At 37.2% G+C, this 19,065-nt stretch overlaps 1 protein-coding gene across 1 annotated transcript in view; it reads left to right on the top strand.

The window, feature by feature from the left end:
• The first annotated feature begins 12,715 nt into the window (after window positions 1–12,715).
• Window positions 12,716–19,065, top strand: part of Dlc1 (DLC1 Rho GTPase activating protein) — a 355,052-nt gene continuing 348,702 nt past the window's right edge. The window contains exon 1 of the mRNA XM_051182280.1: window positions 12,716–13,105. The gene's annotated coding sequence lies outside the window, so the exon portion shown is untranslated. The remainder of the gene's footprint in view (window positions 13,106–19,065) is intronic.

Below are 19,065 nucleotides of genomic sequence, written 5' to 3'. Positions count from 1 at the left end.
CTATCCACCTTCTCACTGTTGTTACATAGCAGAGGAGAATCCTGGGTTGCGGAGAGGGGGGTCTTTCCCTTCTTATAGGGACACAAATACCATCATGGGAGCCTTACCTTTCCATCTACATTTTAACCTAGTTACCTCTCACAGGCACAATTCAGAAACTATTGCATGGTAAGCTGTGGCTTCAACATATGAAAATTGGAGGGGACACAATTCATTCCATAGCAGATGCCAAGATATTTTATATAACGCATTCTAAAATCAAGTAAGCTATGCATCCTTTGACTTCAATATTAAGTGTTTTGATAGTTTGGATCTGTAGCTAGATTTTGTTTGTATTTTAAAAAAATCTTGATAAAACACACTCTTCCTTTTTCTTTATTAAAATATGAGCACTAATGCAAAACTGGGACAACATGTCATGTGATTTACTGCACTCTGGTTCAAGTGTTGACAGAACTCTTGAGACAACCTGCCAGGTTCTGTTAGGTCACACCCAGAGCTTCACGGCATAAGACAGACACAAGCTGAAGTCTTGACTCATAGGCATGTGGTCTGGCTCAACTCTCTTCTACGTGTGTCTGGGAAGACCCACCCACATAAGCTCTTACACATATGCACACACATATGCACACACAGAGCCAAGAATCACAGAAGCGTCTTTAGAGAATGAAGTCAAAAGCCAGAAATGGACTTTCTTGTGCTACAAATTTCCCCCATCCCTTAGAGAAGCGACTTGGTATTTCCTTTGTGGTTTGCATTTCAGGAATGTCTTCAACTCAGCAATAAATTTCTTTCTACATTATCTCATAACTCTATTGCCTCTTAAAACTGGGTGTATTAATAGATGTTCTCTGGACGCTTGAAGTTTGGTAGACAAATACCATAGATGACTGAGAGACATGACGTGGGAAAAAGAAAGGCATATACCAGTCAGCAACAATAAGGCTGTGCAGTATCTCTGACTTTCCTTTTTCCATTGATCCCTCAGGTTCAATGATGATTTGCTTGTCTTACAAGCTTCAGAATAGTATCACAGCTGCTCAGCTTGAGTATGAGCTATCCCAACTCTCATCCAACTCATCAAAATGACCGTTCCTCCCAGTGTAAAGACAAACAGGAAAGGACCCAATCAATCTTGTGCTAAAGTGTGATTTATTTACACCATCCCATAGGCCACTGACCTTCTACTCTTAAGGATGTCCTGTTAGGAATACAGTGACAAGAGGAAGGATTTGAATTTGCAGTCAGAATGATGCAAGCCCTTTTCTTTCACATGAAAGTAATGAATATTTACAATGTAGTCAACGCTGCTGCCTTCCTTTTTGTTTCTGGGAATCAGGAAGGTCACCTTTTCAGGACAGGTTTTTCTCCTTTTTTTGACTTGCTTCCTTCTAACAAGCAGCTCTCTCCTCTGTTGCAGGAAATAACCTCCCTTCTTAATCCAAGAGCACATACTTTGCTTCAGAATGCACCTGTGGCAATTCTGCTTTGCGGCATCCCTGTGCATAAGTTACATTTGATTACAAATCAAATAATGTGTGAGAAGAATACAAAGGCAGTGGCTAAATATGTTTTGCATCGTCTGAGGAGCCATTTACCTCAAAGCAGATGTTAGGGTTATGACTTGTGGCAACCGGGATTTGAGAAGAAATCTTAAAATGATCTTTACCTAAAATGGAAAATAAAGCAATTTCAAATGCCATGAATGTCTAAACATTTATAAAGGAACCAGGCTATAAGACAGTTGTAACAACTATCTTTAGAATCCCTCACAACACTGCATCTTCCTCATAAGTGCTTGACACTATTGCAGTTTAACTGAGGTTTTTTTTTTTTTTAAGCCAGAGCTTGAATACAATAGCTTGCAGATAACAAGTCTACTTAACTGACTCTGTTTTAGGACAAATGTGTCTTCTGCTTCTCTTAAACTCTATTTCTTGATGTATCTTATACATTCTTTGGCTTTATTCTCTCTGTTGTTGAACTCTGTCATCTTTATTGTCTTCCATCATGAAGAGAAGGTGTTTTGCGTATAAACTATGATGATTTGGGGGCTCATGTGGTGGGAATAAAACTGTATTTCGAGAACTTCAGTGTTTGCAAAGTAACTTCACTACTACACAGCTCTGGATAAATAAAGAGCTAATTACCCAGATATTCAGTAGACTTGTCACTCAAATAGACTTTACATGTGCAACTGTTTTTTGTAACAGGAGCTCTAATTGGTCTTAATAACAAAAGCCTGGAGTCAGATATAGGGGAAAATGCTGAGAAATCAAAAGGAAGGAGCAAGCCAAAGTCACCTTTACCTCACTAGCTTCCCAGCAGAAAAAAGAGTGAATTCCTTTAAATTATTTCCTTCCTTCTACATTCCTTTCTCTGCCTAGCCATCTCACTTCCTGTCTGTCTGTATAGACCTCCAGACCTCTATGGTTAGCTAGTAGCAAGGTCCATCCTCTATTCTTCAGACATGCTTTATTTGTACAAACAAGGTATCTCTACAATTTTTGTCTTAACTTTTAAAATTGTTATTTAATTACATTTATTCATTTATTTTACATCCCCTGTTATTATTAATTAAATTTACGTATTTACTTTACCTGCCACCCACAGTTCCCCATCTTCCTCTCCTCTTCCCCTACTTCCCTTCCGCCCACCCAAAATCTACTCCTTTGTTTCTTTTCAGAAAGGGGCAAGACTCCCATGGGTGTCAACAAAGCATGGTTTATCAAGTTGCTATAGGACTAAGCTCCTCCTATTGTATTAAGGCTAGGAATGGCAATTCAATATGAAGAAGCCTGCAAAAATATTAGAGGCAGCCCCTGCTACTCCCACTACTAGGAGTCCCACAAGTAGACCAAGCTACTGTCACACACGACCTAGATTGGTCCCATGCAGGCTCCCTGGTGGTTGTTCCAGACCCTGTTAGCTCCTATGAGCCCAGGTTAGTTGTTTCTGTGGGCTCCTTTGTAATGTCCTTGAACCCCCTGGTTCTTACAATCCTTCCTCCCTCTATTTAGCAGGATTCCCTGAGCTCAACCCAATGCTTGGCTATGGATCTCTACAGTTGTTTTCGTAACTAAATGGATGAGGGCTTTCTGATATTTTGCCCTAAACTTTAAAATCAAATATCTGTGTTTGTGGCAGTTCATATCTTTTACTCAAAACCCAAAATATTATTTTAACTCATTAAATACTCAAAGCTCACTACTGCCCCAAATAGAACTACTGTGTTTCTGTGATTCATTCTTCTACATAAGAACTTGGCAATTATAATCAACACTGGTCCCCTAATAGCAAGTAGAGGAAATTCTATTTCATTCCACAATAGGATTATTTTGATAGTGAAATTCTACCTCCAATAAATCCATTGAAGCTAAGGGTTCTCCAAATGGATCCTCCTGTTTTTGTACAAAAAATGCTCTTGTCTACCTGCTTGAGCACAGTGGTGGAAACAATGCAGTTCCTCAGATAATTGATCCATAATATCATAAGACAAAATAGAAATTATACTTTTCAATTTTCCTTAATTTTCTTTTTGACATATGAGAATTTCATACATGCATATAAAGTGTACTGATTAAGTCCATTCCCATTAGCTCCCTTTAAATTATTTCTCTATTATCACCACTTTTCCATCCTGAATTCATGTCCTCTTCTTAAAAAAATGGAGGTTGAGAGATGCATTAATCTATGTTTATGAAACTATGGACTTGGGGTAATTTAATACTATGTTTATTTAGCAGAATACTAGTATTAGGTTCTCCCCTAGGGGCTATGACATAGCTGGCCACAGGTTTTTTTGATCCACTTAAAACAGTACCAGACCTGAGTTCCATCTTACGGTGTAGTACTTAAATAAAACCAGAAAGTGATTGGTTACACTCCTAACATTCATGCCACCATTGCATTAGTAGAACTATCTTGTCAGACCAGTCCTGATTGTATCTTGCAGAATTCATAGCTAGGTGATACTACTGATGATTTTCCTCCCCTGTGGCATGCATATTATTTTTAAGCACTAAGAAAGCTAGCTACTAGTTGATGCTTTCAGATCAGTTCAAACTTAATTTCTCTACATCCTATAATTCAAATATATATGTGATGTCTTCAGCCATAATTTTACCATCAAGTTCTGTAGGATAACCAGAGCAATGGCAATAGCCTATAATGTTTCAAGGAGGAGTCTATGGAGTCTATCAGATCCTATTGACCAACAACTTATAAAGAAGTAACCCATACTTGCCACAGAGCTTTTTATTTGCTAGCCTATGACATCCCTATGACATCTAGGGATAGACTTATGATAAGCCCTTTTAACTTGTTTTGCGTATGCAAATCTATATAATTTGGGATTTTCTACAGTAGGTTTCCACATGTGTTATCCCTCTCCATAGTCTCTCTCTTACCCTGCCCTCCCATGCACATCCCATTTAATCCTTCCTGTGACATCATTCTCTTTCCCCCTTTCATACCACTACATACTACCCCAGTTCCTGAAATCTCCCATGGCCCTTTACTAGAGTCCTGACTTTCATGGGCACTCTAATGTAAATACACAATTATTTAAAGATTAAAAGCTAGTATCTGCTTATGAGTCTGGGTTACTTCACTTGGAATGATTATTTCCAAGTCCTTCTATTTAATTGTAAATTTCATTTTTACTTATAAGTGAATAATATTCCATTGTGTATATAAGACATTTTCATTATCCATTTATCAGTTGATTAACATCTACGATGTTTCCACTGCCTGGATATCACTAATGGAGCAGCAATGAATATTTACAAATAAGCATTTCTATAGTTACCATAGTATAGTAGGACATAGAGTCCTAGGAGTGGTATAACTGGATAACGTAGCAGATCTATTTTAAGCCTTTTGAGGAACTTCCACACTGGCTTTCTTAGTAATTTCACCAGTGTTCAATCATATCAACAGTGAATAAGTGTTTTCCTTTCCCTGTCTCCATGCCGGCATTTGTTGCGATTTGTTGTTGCTATTTAATGTAGCCATTCTGATAGGGATAATATTACACACACACACACACACACACACACACACTACACAAAACACCCCTAAAGGTTCTATGAAAAAGCTCCAACAGCAGTTTAACTTGTTTAGCAAAGTAGCAGAACACAAACTTAATGAAAAAAAAAAGCATGTAATTCCTATATTGGATCAATAAACTTATTCAGAAAGAAAAGAGAGAAACAATCCCATTTGGGTTAGCCTCAAAAACAGAATCTTAGGATAAACTTACCAAACAAATGGAAGACTTGTGCAATAAAAACTTTGAGACATAGAAGGAGGAAATTGAAGAGACTAGAAAATGGAAAGAGCCCTCTACACACACACACACACACGGAGGATTAACCTTATGAAAATGGCCAGGCCAAACACTGCCTACTGATTCAACACATTTCCCATTAAAATTCACAGAAAGAAAAACATCATATGGAAACACAAAAGACCCAGGATAACAAAAATAATTCTGCATTAACCAAAAAACCAAAAATGCTCTGCTAGAGGTCTCATCATTCCAATCTTCAATATTCTTCAGAGATAAAGTAATAAAAAACAGAGAGGTACTGGCATAAAAACATATTCATTGATCAATGGAATAGAATTTCAGGCCCACATATAAGTACATGCTCCTATAACTGGTGAAATTTGACAGAGGCCAAAAATAAAAAAAAAAATACATATCAGAGAAAAGACAGAAATCATCAACAGATGGTGCTAACTAAACTGGAGAAGAATAAAATGTAGTCATTATTTGTCACCCTGAACAAAACTCAACTCCAAATGGCTAAAATATCTCAACATAAAACCCAAAACCTAACCTGCTAGAGAATGAAGTAGGAAACATACTTCAATTTAGAAAGGACTTTCTGAATAGCATAGTCATTAAAAATAAAAAGTTATGTCTTAGAACTCATGAAATTGAAAAACTTCCTGTAGCAAAATACACCACCAAAATACACCACTTTACATCAAAACACCTACAGAATAACAAAAAGTCTTATAGGCTGTATATGTGACAGGGGAAATAATATCTAGAATAAACAAAGAACTCAATATATCCAAAATCAAGAAAAAAAACAAGCCAATTGAAAATCAGAGAACAGAACTAAACAAAAGTTCTCAAAAGATGAAATGCAAATTGATAAGAAATATTACAAATGTTCAACACCTTTTGCTATCAGGGAAATACAAATTAAAATAAAAATCATTATCTGACAATAAATTCACTGTCCATCAAACAGGACTTTCTGTGTTTTAGAGAATTCACATCAGTTATGGCATGTTTTCAATCACAACAAAACTCAATTAATAATAAATAAAAGATAATAAGTAAACAATAGACCATTGTCCCTTCCAAACACAGATTCAAGAGTTAACAAAATTAGAGAAAGTTAAGTTTAATAATGTATAAAAGGATACATAATAAGAAATAGTAAAGGTGAATAAAATGATTCTAAAATAACTATAGAATTGCAGTGGTGTAAGATCATAAAAACAACAACAACAACTTTGGAAAAGTTTAAAACTAAATTCTTTAGATTACTTCATTCAAATTTTAGTAAAAAGATATAATAACTGATACAGTATGTTACTGGATGAGAAATGGATAATTTTTCTTAACATTTAAAAGGCAGTCATGGAATTTACCATACCAGTGGTTTAAAATATTCAGGAAAAGCATATATTTTATCAGGCAAATTGACACACACCACCTATTTCCAGCACTGACTGGGGCATCAGTTGTGGAAGGATCCCTATTTTTGATTGATGATCCTAGACTAAGACTCTACAAAAAACAAGCCATGGGGACAGTGGGAAGAAAGAGACTGAGAAAGGGACATAGGAACAGAAGAAAATGTTGAAATTCCAATCTCCTTTCTGATACAAATTTTCAGCCAACTCATATTAGTGCTGGTTTTCTCAGCCTCACAACAGGGATATTTAGAGTTGGACATTCACATCTTATGGGAACACTGCTATTTTGAAACCATCTTCCATTTGTTTGTGACAGCTGAAAATGCTTCAAAATATTGCCAGACATTCCCCAGAGGAAGGAAATTACCTTTAACTGAAATTGTCCTTAGTTAAAAAAAAAAAAAATGAACTTACCTGAACATCTTTAGCCAAATAAAAGGCATGTAGGAAATAATGATGTTTAAAATTTTGCAGCTAACACCAGGGTGATAAAAAGAATAATTGTCTTGCTCCAGTAGATTCAAAGCAAAGCAAGTCTGCCTGCTTCCATAATGGTATTCAGCACAGAACAGACTCTATACTGTGCAACTAAACAACAACAAAACTAAATGATCAAAATTATCCTTAGTCACATACAACACAGTAATGTACAAAGTATATCTTAGAGAATTTTGGAAAGGTACTGGAAGTGGTAATTGAAGTTAGTGATTTTTACAGAATGCTAATCAATATTCAAAACTGAATTTTATTGCTATGGAGTATCTGTAAACAACTAGAAATGTGAATACCCTTTAAGCACTTACATGCACACTAAAAGCACAATGTACCAGAGGAAAAATATGACAAAGATATATTTTATATTAAAGTCATAATTATTGTGAGAAATGAAACCTAAATAAAAACAAGAATAAATTGTGTTTATAGCACATAAGATTTGATATCACTATGTCAGTCAGCTGCCAAGTGATCTAAATGATGATTTAAACAAATTACTATAGGCTATTTTTATAGAAATGAATAAACTGATATTAAATTTCCTACAGAAATGCAATAGTCCAAGATCACCCAAAATAATTTTGAAGAAGATAAATCAAAGCTGTAATACTTACATTGGTTGATTTGAAATGAACTATACAATTATTGATACAGCAAGAAAGGGGGACAAGCAAATCAATGGAAGAGAATGAAAGGTCAAAAAATAGAATTTCATTAATATGGTTGCAAAGACAATTTCATGTACAGGACTTTCAGGGGTAGTCAGGAGCAATTTGATACCCATATATTTTTAAAAAGAACTTTAGTCCATCACCCCACATAAAAATAAACAAACCTTCATTTTTTTCATGAAACTTAAGTATTAAACATAAAACTATAAAATTTCTAACATTACACATACAAGAAATCATTATTACCTTAAGTTAAATAACTTACTTTGCTGTGGCAGCAGAGACTATATGCAAAATTTAAAAATAAATACACGAATAACATGCTCCTTATTTAAATTATCACAAATGAAAATCCCACTTCCAAGGGAAAGAGTGAGGGAAAATGAATGAGAATTTGTGAATAAAAATGGATGAAGGAATCTGTGAATAAGAATGGACAAAGGAGGGTGTCAAGAAGAATGGATGAGGAAGAGTATGACAGAAAACAGACAAGTACACTGGGACAATATCTGAAAATCTTTAATCTGACAGAGCCCTTGCTTGGAGAGTATATATAGGACTCTTACAGAGTAATTAGGAAAGCAGTAATCCAACCTTTAAGAATAGACAAAAGTTTTGAACGGGCACTTTCATCAAAGATGCACAGATAAACAACAAAGAAGCCTACCAAGACAAAAATTTTTTTAAAAATCTGGCATTGACCATTAAGAAATGGAAATTGAAATTGAAAGGAAATAAACATATTTCTACTTGGATAGCTAAAATTTAAAAGATTTGTCACATGAAGTTCTGGCTTGGATGTGAAGAACTTATGAACGTTCTTAGAGAATCCTGGCAGAAGAAAAACTTGATAAATCTACTTAGGAAAATAGTTAACTACTATTTTTTCTACTACTACTTTTTCTCCTAAGAAAAAGTTAAAACTGGCTCTACCATCAACTCTTAAGTTACTTACACAATGGAGCTAAAGAATGTGTACATAGCCTTGCATGTGAATATCACACATGAATATCCAGGGCAATCATATTTAAATGGATACATGGCTTCATCCCAATCTAACTCCCCACAATGTCCATAAACAGGTGAACAGATACACAAGGAGCAGTGTATCTGTTCAGTGCAATACTACTAAGCAACGCAAAGAAATGGGCTAAATGTACCAAGGCAATAGCAAGGATGGATCTGAAAAGAATTGTGCTAAGTGAAAGAAGTCAGAAAATGTGTACATGTGAGTTCCTGAACATAACTTTTTAAGTAAACATAAATTGAGCTGAAGTAACAGAGAGCAAATGAGTGTTTGACTGAAAGAAAGGACACAGAAAGGGAGCCCAAGGGAAGCATGACAAAAAGACATGAAGAAACAGTTCAAGGCAGCAAGCTATCCCATCATAACATGGAAGCAGAGGGAGAAAGAATGCAGCATCTGTAGTCAAGAAACAGAGCAATGTGCTCAGGATTCCTGGTGGTCTGCTCACTTTTCCTCCACAGGCAGTTCAGAATTACCTGCCAAGGGGATGCTCCACCCTCAACTGAGATGGCTTTCCCCCCATCAGTTATTATAATAAGGTAACACCCCAAAGACATGCCTGGAGGTTCAAGTCCTTGGTAACTGTAGGTCCTGCCAAGTTGACAGCACTAACCCTTCATACCTGGGACCTTGCAAAGTCATAGTGATTAGCTATAGAGCCAGATGTGGTCCTGATAATCCATTTTCTGGTTCTAATAGACCTCTGTGCCTTCTCTTACAGATCTTTAGAGAGAAAATTGAGCAAACTTTCATGAGAGTAAAGTGTTTAGATTTGTAAACAGAAAAGGGAACAGATGTTTTAAACCTCTTCTTCAAGTCCCACACAGTACCAAGTCCTCAGAAAGTTAGCTGATGGTCTTCATACTCATGTTTGCAACTGTCTTCATGAGAACATAAGTTCTGGGAGTTGTTTAGAGTCTGGCAACTAAAGATGAAAATTAATATGATTAAGTATCTGACAAGTAATGCTTCTAACACAGAGAATAAGAGTGATTTGTTAAGAGAAGTCGGTATGTAGTAGAAATTTACTGAGGGGAATGTGGAGACAACCAGGGCATCCCACTGATGCCTTGAAACAGGGATGAATCGTGTTTTCAATATATGCACAGACCCAGAGAGAACCCAGGTGACGGCATCCCTGAAATGATGAAATTCATGAGGAGGCTGGCTAGGAAGCACCAGTGGCATATTCTGGAGGCACTGAACAAGCAACATGTACCACAGTAGGAGCAGAGGCAGAGACAAGTGAAGAAAGATATTCTACCCATTCTCATTCTATTCTGCTCAGGGTTTTTCCTTAAAGAAACAAACACATAAACAGACATACATGTAAGCCATATCCTGTTCTCCAATTTGTGAGTTATGTGGAATCTGGCTATGTTTAAGGAAGAGCTGAAACACAGAACATTCAAGGAGTCTTCCCAGTTTCACATAATGATTAGTGGATGTCAAGGGAGGTAGTTAATGCAGATAAAGTAAAACACAGAACTGAAGGAACAGGACTCCAGTGTAGGCTTGGCCACCTTCCATCACTTGCCTGGGAGAAAATTATTTCCTGGTACTTTATCTGCAAAACAAAAGTACAAAGAATATTGGAAAGAGCAGTGACAGTGGAAGGATTTGAATATGAGGATAAATAGATTTTAAATAATGAATGGATGAATGATGAGCTGGGCCTATAGCTCATGGGTAGAGGGCTTGCCTAGTGGGAAGTACTCAATTCAACCCTTAGTCCGAGATAGAAGTGTGTGTGGAAATATATGAGCGGACTTCTGTCTGTGCATGATTGAAGATTTAATTTAGATGATCCAAATAGTCATATTTTTAACTAGTACAATTTTATCTACAATGTTAAGGCTTTCTGGAAACACATTTTATGTGGGGAATAAATAGGGTAGGTTCATTCTTCCCTTTAGCTCTCTTTTGCATATGTGTGTTGGTGCATGAGAATTTGTGTTTATTTGTGTACATGGTCTGGGACAACCCTTGTGTCATTGTTCTAGTTCTATTTTTCTTTTTTTTTTTTTAGTCAAGTTCTCTGGTGGGATTCAAACTCACAAAGTAGGGCTAGCCAGTGAGTTCCAGGAACCTCACCTTCTCTGCCTCACCTGTGCTGAAGTTATAGGAGTACCCTTCCAGCTATTTTTAGTTGGGCTCTAGATATTACACTCAGGTCCCCAGATCACTCAGTGTGGCAAGCAATTTAGTAATTGAGTTGTCTCCACAACCCCTTTCTTTCTTGTGGACATGTAGATCAAGCTGACCTTGGACTTCTGATCTGTCTCCCAAGCATCTTACTTCATTAAGTCATTGCCGATGCAGTGTTTTCAGGGACAAACAAAACATGGCCTTTAGGATATTTGGAGGATCTGGATGCATTTGTAAAACCTAAGGCCACTTGAGAATATACAAGCGAAAACTCACTTAAATTTCAGAGGAAAGGACAGATGTTGGTACATGCAGGCTTAATATTTCTTGTATCTCTTGTGTTGTTATGCTTATTTGTGGCTTGGACAATGGAAATAGTCTTGCACATCCCATGAGTGATAAGCTAAAAATGTGCAATCCTCCCATAAACCCAATAATTCCATTCATCTAATCACTAATCTGGCCGGAGGGGGGGGTTAGGGGGAGAACTGGTTAAGTCACCAAAAGCTATAGAATGAACCCTTTGAATGTAACTAAAGTGAGAGCACCGAATCCTAACCACTAGACCACCAGGGAAACAACGAATGGAACTAAAGTGGAAGGGAATGATTACGGAGCAGTTTCAACCAAACAAGATAAATGGAGAGATGCTATTTCCTGTTCCTCTGGTGTAAACAAGGAAGCTGTCCCACAGGCCTGGCCACAACCTGCATGCCTCAAGGCCACAGTCCTTTCTTTCCTTGCATTTTCCCTAAGGGAGAATTCTGCATCATAAAAGAAAGAAACTCAATATGAATTCTTTCCAGAAATGATTTGAGATCTGCGTTTGTGACATCTTATTATAAGACAAGCTAACATCTATTATTAATTGATGCACTAATTAAAGCCATACTAGCAGTTTCCATTAGCTTATTCCCTAAATTCTCCAGAGTTGGCTGTCTGGTTTTAATCAAAACCAAATGGTAGTCCAAGCTCCCAGCGTGGAGCAGCTAGGAGGAAGTCATTCAGTGAAGGCACAAAAGCAGAAAAGATAAACAGATGAGAATTCACAAACTGTGTGTCTGGGGAAGGATGCACACTCTGCTAGCCACTTTAGAGATCTGATTGAGGGACTCAGCCATCCAGGAGGAAGCATTGCAAGTGTTTAATGTCAGCACAACTCTAACATGATCAAGATGGAGTCTGCCTTCTGCCTTTCCAGCCGTGGCTGTCTGTAACTGGAGGATCCGGACTGTAGGTAAGGCTACATGTGATGAAACACAAATCACTGTGTTCTGAGAAGATTTCTGGGGATGGAAGAGAAGAAGAAAACGCTCTACCTCCGAGATTCTCAGAATTTTTATGTACAGATTTTCTCAAGTCCAGAATATAAAATTTAAGTCATTTTTAAGGCTCTAAACTTTAGAAGAATTACGGTATTAAAAACCTCCGAATTCATCTGTCTTAAAAAACTTTTGAAATGAGAGTTAACAGAAGTGTTTTGATCTCCATTTAATACAGTAGAAAGACTGTAGATGGGGAGAGCTGCGTTTTCTTTCTTGTTTTCCATGAGCTTTGTGGGATAGGAAGGACTCTAGGACTTTCTGACGCTAGCTAATCATCTCAAGAGCTTTGACAAACTCACTTCAGTCCTGTGTAAAATCAGAGCTTCAACGCCCAGGCGGCTCTGCTCTGCCCCTCCCCTCAGCTTCGTGCAGGCTTTCTCACATGCAAACTTCTCAGAGGCAGGAAATACTTTGCAGGCAATCTGGGCCTGGTTGTGGAGGCCCCTCTCGCAAAACATCAGTCTGCATTTAGAAGACAGAAGTCACTAGGAACGCCTTGACAGGATCCGGCTTTAGCTGAGGCTCCCTCCAGCTGCAGAGGGTGTTTTTGTTAGAATCATACACTGCGTGCATAAGGAGAACTGCTTAGAATAGAGCTGTGACCTCAGCCACGAAATGTGAACTTAGATTCTGGGGACTCTAACGGGACGGACTCTTCTCCTACCCTGTCTGGAACAGCATCATGCCTTGGCAGCACAGAGAAACTCCTGGTCCAGGTAAGAGGCTGAGATTGTCATCTAGGAGGCAGAGTGGGAATCCTTGGCATCTTCAGCCAGATGTTGACTGGTTTCAGAGCCGAGCCCAGAAAGCAGAAGGGGAAAATGTTTAATCAGGAGAGAGCTGTGAGTCAAATCTTTTTAGCAAAATGTCATTTCTAAAATATGTTCCACATAGCTTGAGTCTCTTTCTCCGTATAGAAATGCTTCATTTTAATTCCCCTTTACTCTTAACTTAGTGACCAACCCATCTATAATGTTCTGCATTGCTTGAGGTCAATGAATCTTTTCACACCGAAGTGTGAAACTTTAGGGAATCCTTCCTCCTCTCTGTTTTCCCAACAAAAATAGTACATAACATGATAGTGATTTTTTTTTCTTAATAATGAGCCTTCAAAGAATATTCTGTGTCTTCTTGAAAACTGGGAAGATCAAATTCTTTAATTTTGCTCCCGATTAGTTTCAATTGCATATCCAATTACTAATGTATACCTTAGATTATTTTTAATAGATGTAATGACATGCAAAATTACCAATTATTTCTGTCTTTACATATTTAATTTCAGTTTGGCAATTTAAAAGTCAAAATTGGGTTTTGTTTACATTAACCTTGAATTAACTTTCAGATCTTATGTTGTATGAGTACTCTCTGTGTGTAACTAAAGCCATCTGAAGGGTAGTGTAACCCTGTCAGTCACATGAAAACTTAAAGCTGACCATATATTCATCCTTCATGTCATGATGAACTCATTATCACCACACTTCAATCTTCTAAATTGTCTTAATGGTTCAATGTATGATCCATGAGCATATAATTATGGCAAGGGTTGAAATAGCCTAGAGTTATAGTAATAGACATGATGTAATATTTCTGAATATTTAGAAGGAAATTATTTTGAAAACTTATATGAAAGAGCAGTATGAAAAGTGAACAAACATTCCTGCCTATCTCCAAATCTCTGAAACAAACACAAAATTAGCTAAGTGAAGGATGGAGAGCAGTTTTGACAGTTGGATCATAAGAAATCAATAAGGATTTCAATCATAAACTTTTATAAAGAACAACTGACCATTTGCTGTGTTAGCTAACTTAATTCTTAATTTCTAGGCTAGAATGATTTATATTTATGCTTTGACATTGTCACTAACAATCAAAACTTTATTAAAGCATTTTAAAATATGAGAAAAACACATTGTAATATGTTGGAAGTGAAATAGGAATTTAGGAGTACAGATCAGTGGTGGGGCAGTGGTTTACCATGTGCAAGGTCCTGGGTTCAATTCCCAGAGTCAACAAGGAAAATGAATTTTTGTATATCTAAATTACTTAGTAGAATAACTGAGTAGAATGATAGGGGAAGAAAAGGCATTAATATCACTATCTCTGGTGTAGTCAGAGATTGCCAACAAGGATGCTAAGGAATGACATTAAAAAATATCCTGTTCAAAGTCATACTGCTGGCTAGTAGAAGAGATGACAAGGAAACCACAGTCTCCTGCCTTATGTGCTATGGTCTTTATACCACATACCTACCTCTCAAAATATAGCTATGCACAGTGAAGTGTGATCTTGTCCATCCAATCAGAGGCTACTTTTCAGAAAGGAAATCAAAATTAAAAAAAACTAAATTAATTAATGACCACCATTGTCTCAATGGCCAAGACTTCTTAAAATGATTCATTATGCTTTCATCTCAGGCTTTAAGTAGTAACTTGCAGACTTTATGTAGTAACTTGCTCACATTCTTATGCCAAGCAAGCCAATCCATATGCTACAATGATACTCATTTAAGTCTAGTGTTTCTTTCAAGAAAATGACCTAATTAGGGACTTGTTGTTTCATATTCTTATATTTGAAGAACGTAATAAAATGTTATCCCCACCAATGACTTTCAGACGTAATTTTACAATCTTTTCTCCATTATAATCATCTCAAGACTCTCGTGAATCTTTCTATAATCTTAGTTAAATACCGCTGCAGCTTATTTCCAGTTCTAAGTGCCAACAGTCTATATGTTCATAAGAAAATATAAGTGTTCATATAATAAAATACTTTAATACAGTGGTTATCAGCCTTCCTAATTCTGCAACACATTAATATACTTCTTCACATTGTGGTGACCTCCCAACCAGAAAATTATTCTTATTGCTACTAGTATGCATTATAATGTAAATATCTACTATGCAACCTCAGAGGGGTCCTGTCCCACTGGTTGATAACCACTGTTCTAGTAGTATAATACATACCTCTTTTACATTATATGACAGCTGACCAGTGCAGCAGCAAATGAGAGGGATGGCTAATTCATCTGTGCTTAACATCCCTTCTGACAACATATACATGCTACAGCAGTGTGCTTTGCAAGGGAAAGCTTTTCCCATAAAACTAATATGTTCTGTTTCTAATGGGTGTCCTTTCCTCACAGTGGTGTGAGAGTCATTTCTGAGATATCTCACATTTTTTATTTGTTTCTTCTTTGAAAGTGAAAAAAAGTGATATTGGCTTGCAATGAGAAAACTCTTTTTTATAACATTTTTAATTTAGGAAGTCTTTAGATAATAAATGACCCATGGTTGACTCATAGGATTTTGTTTTTAGCATTAAGATCACCATTTCTGACTGTGGACAACTCTTATTCTTTTGGCTTGAAGGCATTTTTACCCACCAAACCATTCCTTCTGTAACTCAGGAAGAGTGTTCCCAGCCCATTTACTGCTCTCACTGAAGTTCTTTGGGTCCCATATTTCATTTCCTCATCCCCCTCTGAGTCTAGCTAGATTGCAGAGTTAAGTTTGTAATTTTGAGTAAAAAACTAAAAAAAAAAAAAAGAAGAAGAAGAAGAAGAAGAATTATCAATAGTTATGCATGGGAGTACTTCCTTAAGGCCAAAATTTTAAACCAAACGAGCCTCAGGGAAATGTCCCTCTTGATCAGCCTTGAGGTATTACGGTACTATGGTACTATGCATCTTCTCTGACTTAAGTCTATCAACTTAAGAGTTGTGAAACATACATGGGTTTAGTTTTCAAAAAAAAATGTTTTGCAAAATGAAGGCAAACTATAGACATTGAAATCTGGCTGGATGGAGGTTGATTTTATTCAAGAGATTATAAAGTACTTACATACATAACCTTGATGAGAATTGACAGGGAAGAAAATGCCAGAGCAAAATTTTAACTACGAAGCAATACAAATACCATTGTAAAGACTTTCCCATGAGCTGAGACGAATGAGGGGTGGAAAGGATGGCAGCAGTTGTTTGCATGTTTTAAGCATTTGTACTGCATGAAATCTCAGTGTTTTAGCAATACTATCTAGCTAAATCAAACAGAAATTGGAACTACTATTGGCAGTGGCAAAAAGGAGGAAAATCACAGAGCAAATTTAGAGAGTTTATTTCATTCTCAGCAACTAAAAAATATCTCTAACATGATAGAATTGCCAATACCTGTTCATAGGTAAGCTGTGGGATGAATTTGGAACAAGGGGGAAAAAAGAGGAAACAGGGTTGCAGAATGTTAATGTGTGAGAGCTGGGCTTTCACCCTGTTCCCTACACATCCTGAAATGACAGAGTAATACTTGTTAAAGGGGAAGAAAAAATAAGTGGTTGGCAGAAGCCATCAGAAGCTGAGGCCAGAGGTTAACAACACTCTTATAAAATGACATTACAATTCATTAAGGACCAGAGGCACAGGCTTCCACAAATAGTTTGAAATGAAAGCTTATGTGAGGCCAGCATGAGGTGAGTGAGTGGCTTTTTCAGTATCCATAGGGCAGGATCTTGACTAATCATAAAAGTTTCAGAACACTGACTCTGATTCCATCTCTACCACTTGATGCTACTCGATTTGAGTCACCATGACTCACATTTTGATCTAACACATCCACACTGAAACAACATGAGCTGTCACAGGGTCATCCCAGCTCATATTCAGCTATGATTCTACAGCTGGAGGAATCCTCGAGAAATCATCCCCTCCTCCTTCTCTCCCCACATCAGCATCACTTTGCATCTAGTGGGTGCCTGAAATGTACCTTAGACTAAATGCTCTATTTATTCTCTCCTCTCTCTCTCTCTCTCTCTCTCTCTCTCTCTCTCTCTCTCTCTCTCACTCTGTTTAGGTTTTTCAAGACAGGAGTTCTCTGTGTAGCTCTTGTAGACCAGGCTGGCCTGGAACTCACAGAGTTCTGCCTGCCTTTGCCTCCCAAGTGCTGGGATTAAAGGTGTGTGCCACCACCACCAGGCTCTGTTATTTTTATATCATGTGACATAACTCTTTATTATTTTCCTATCATTTTTTTCTTCATGACTGTCATTGCAGCTGTGGGGAAATCAAGGATTAAGAAACAAGTGAAATCTCCAGGGGAAAAATATGCGTTAACAGATATCGTGCCTACGCAGACACACAACACAACACACACACACACAGAGAGAGTGGGGGGGGATCTGCCTACTGAAATTTTACTTAACATTGAGCTAATCAGTTCTCTCAATGTTTCTCTTTATAAAATTGAGCAATGACAGTGATTTTTGTAGGGTATTTGTATTGTCACTAAAATACATCCATTTTATGTGTCTGATAAATGGAAGCTTTTCTTATAATTGCTATTATTCTTATCTTCAAAAGTTTCTAATGCCCATAATATTACATTGGTATGTAGAAAACCGTCCGCTGACAAAATTTGGCTCAAATGTGTATTCCATAGATAGATGACAAAGATGAAATTATACATACTACACATAATAAACAAAACTTGAAATCTAATGTGCTGGCCTCTGAAAGGATACCGAGATGACAGGCAGAGATTAATTCCCATGAATTTCTTCTTGATTTCAGTGAAAGTTGCACCTAAGGAACAGCTAAAGGTTTGGTTTCCGGTTGTCACCTGGTTATCTAAGCATCTGTGTCAACGGTGCTGTATGCATGGTGTCTCTTATTTACACTGAGTGATTACACTATTTCTATTGCAAGAGAGTTCCTAGAAATGATAAGCAGGCTAAAAATAAAGTGTCTACTTGAAACAAAGCCACATCACACTATGACAATGATAAAGTATTACAGCCCATGTCCCTTGTTGGACAAAAATATCTTTTCATAAAGAGATGAAGCCACATGTATACTCATGTATACTAGTCAAGGGTGGGAAGGACAAGCTTCCATCACCAGGCTTAACTCTTTCCAAGTACATAAAAGATTCCATCTGAAACAAGTTCAGAGTAAAGACAGTGATATGAGACAATCTAGAACAGTAGTTCTCAACCTTCCTAACACTGTGATGCTCCAATATATTTCTTCACGTTGAGATGATCCCCCAACCATAAAATTATTTCATTGCTATTTCATAACTGTAATTTTGTTACTGTTGTGGATCATAATGTAAAATTATCTGATGTACAACCCCAAAAGGGGTCATAGCCCACAGATTGAGAGCCACTGTTCTAGAAAAAGGACTCATAAGTTACCATCCATTAATAAGTCCCTTTTCAAAACTCAACTAAAGCACAGTAAATATTTACATAGGGAGAAAAAGGCATGGAAAGCTACCAAAATGTAGGAGTCTAGAAAGTACTGCTTCCACAAGGCCTATTGTCCCTCGTAATTGTTAATTCTGAGATCCCTTGGAAGCTACATGCACCCAGGACAATCTTCATGATAGCAGAGAAAACATCATGAAATGTCCCCAAATTTCCTCAAATTCCATGTGGGATGCTTACAAAAAAAATGTTAGCAGAGTCTGCAAAATTGGCTGTCCTGAGCTCTAAAAAGGCTGTGAGGCAAATGTTGCCAGGTCTCCCCTCCTCCCTGGAAAGAAATTAGAGCCTGCTCAGGAGCCTGAAGGTAAAAGCAGGGCATTTCAAAAATAATAGCTTGCCATTTTGTACCACCCTGTTGTTTTCCAATGAGTGGACTTCTACTTGATTCAAAGGGTTAATTTTGAAATTCCCCTAGTTCCTG

The sequence above is a fragment of the Phodopus roborovskii genome, unplaced genomic scaffold, assembly GCF_943737965.1.
Source record: "Phodopus roborovskii unplaced genomic scaffold, PHOROB, whole genome shotgun sequence".
Classification (NCBI taxonomy): domain Eukaryota; kingdom Metazoa; phylum Chordata; class Mammalia; order Rodentia; family Cricetidae; genus Phodopus; species Phodopus roborovskii.
Note: the sequence above shows the minus strand (reverse complement) of the source record. Positions and strands in the feature narration are given on the sequence as shown.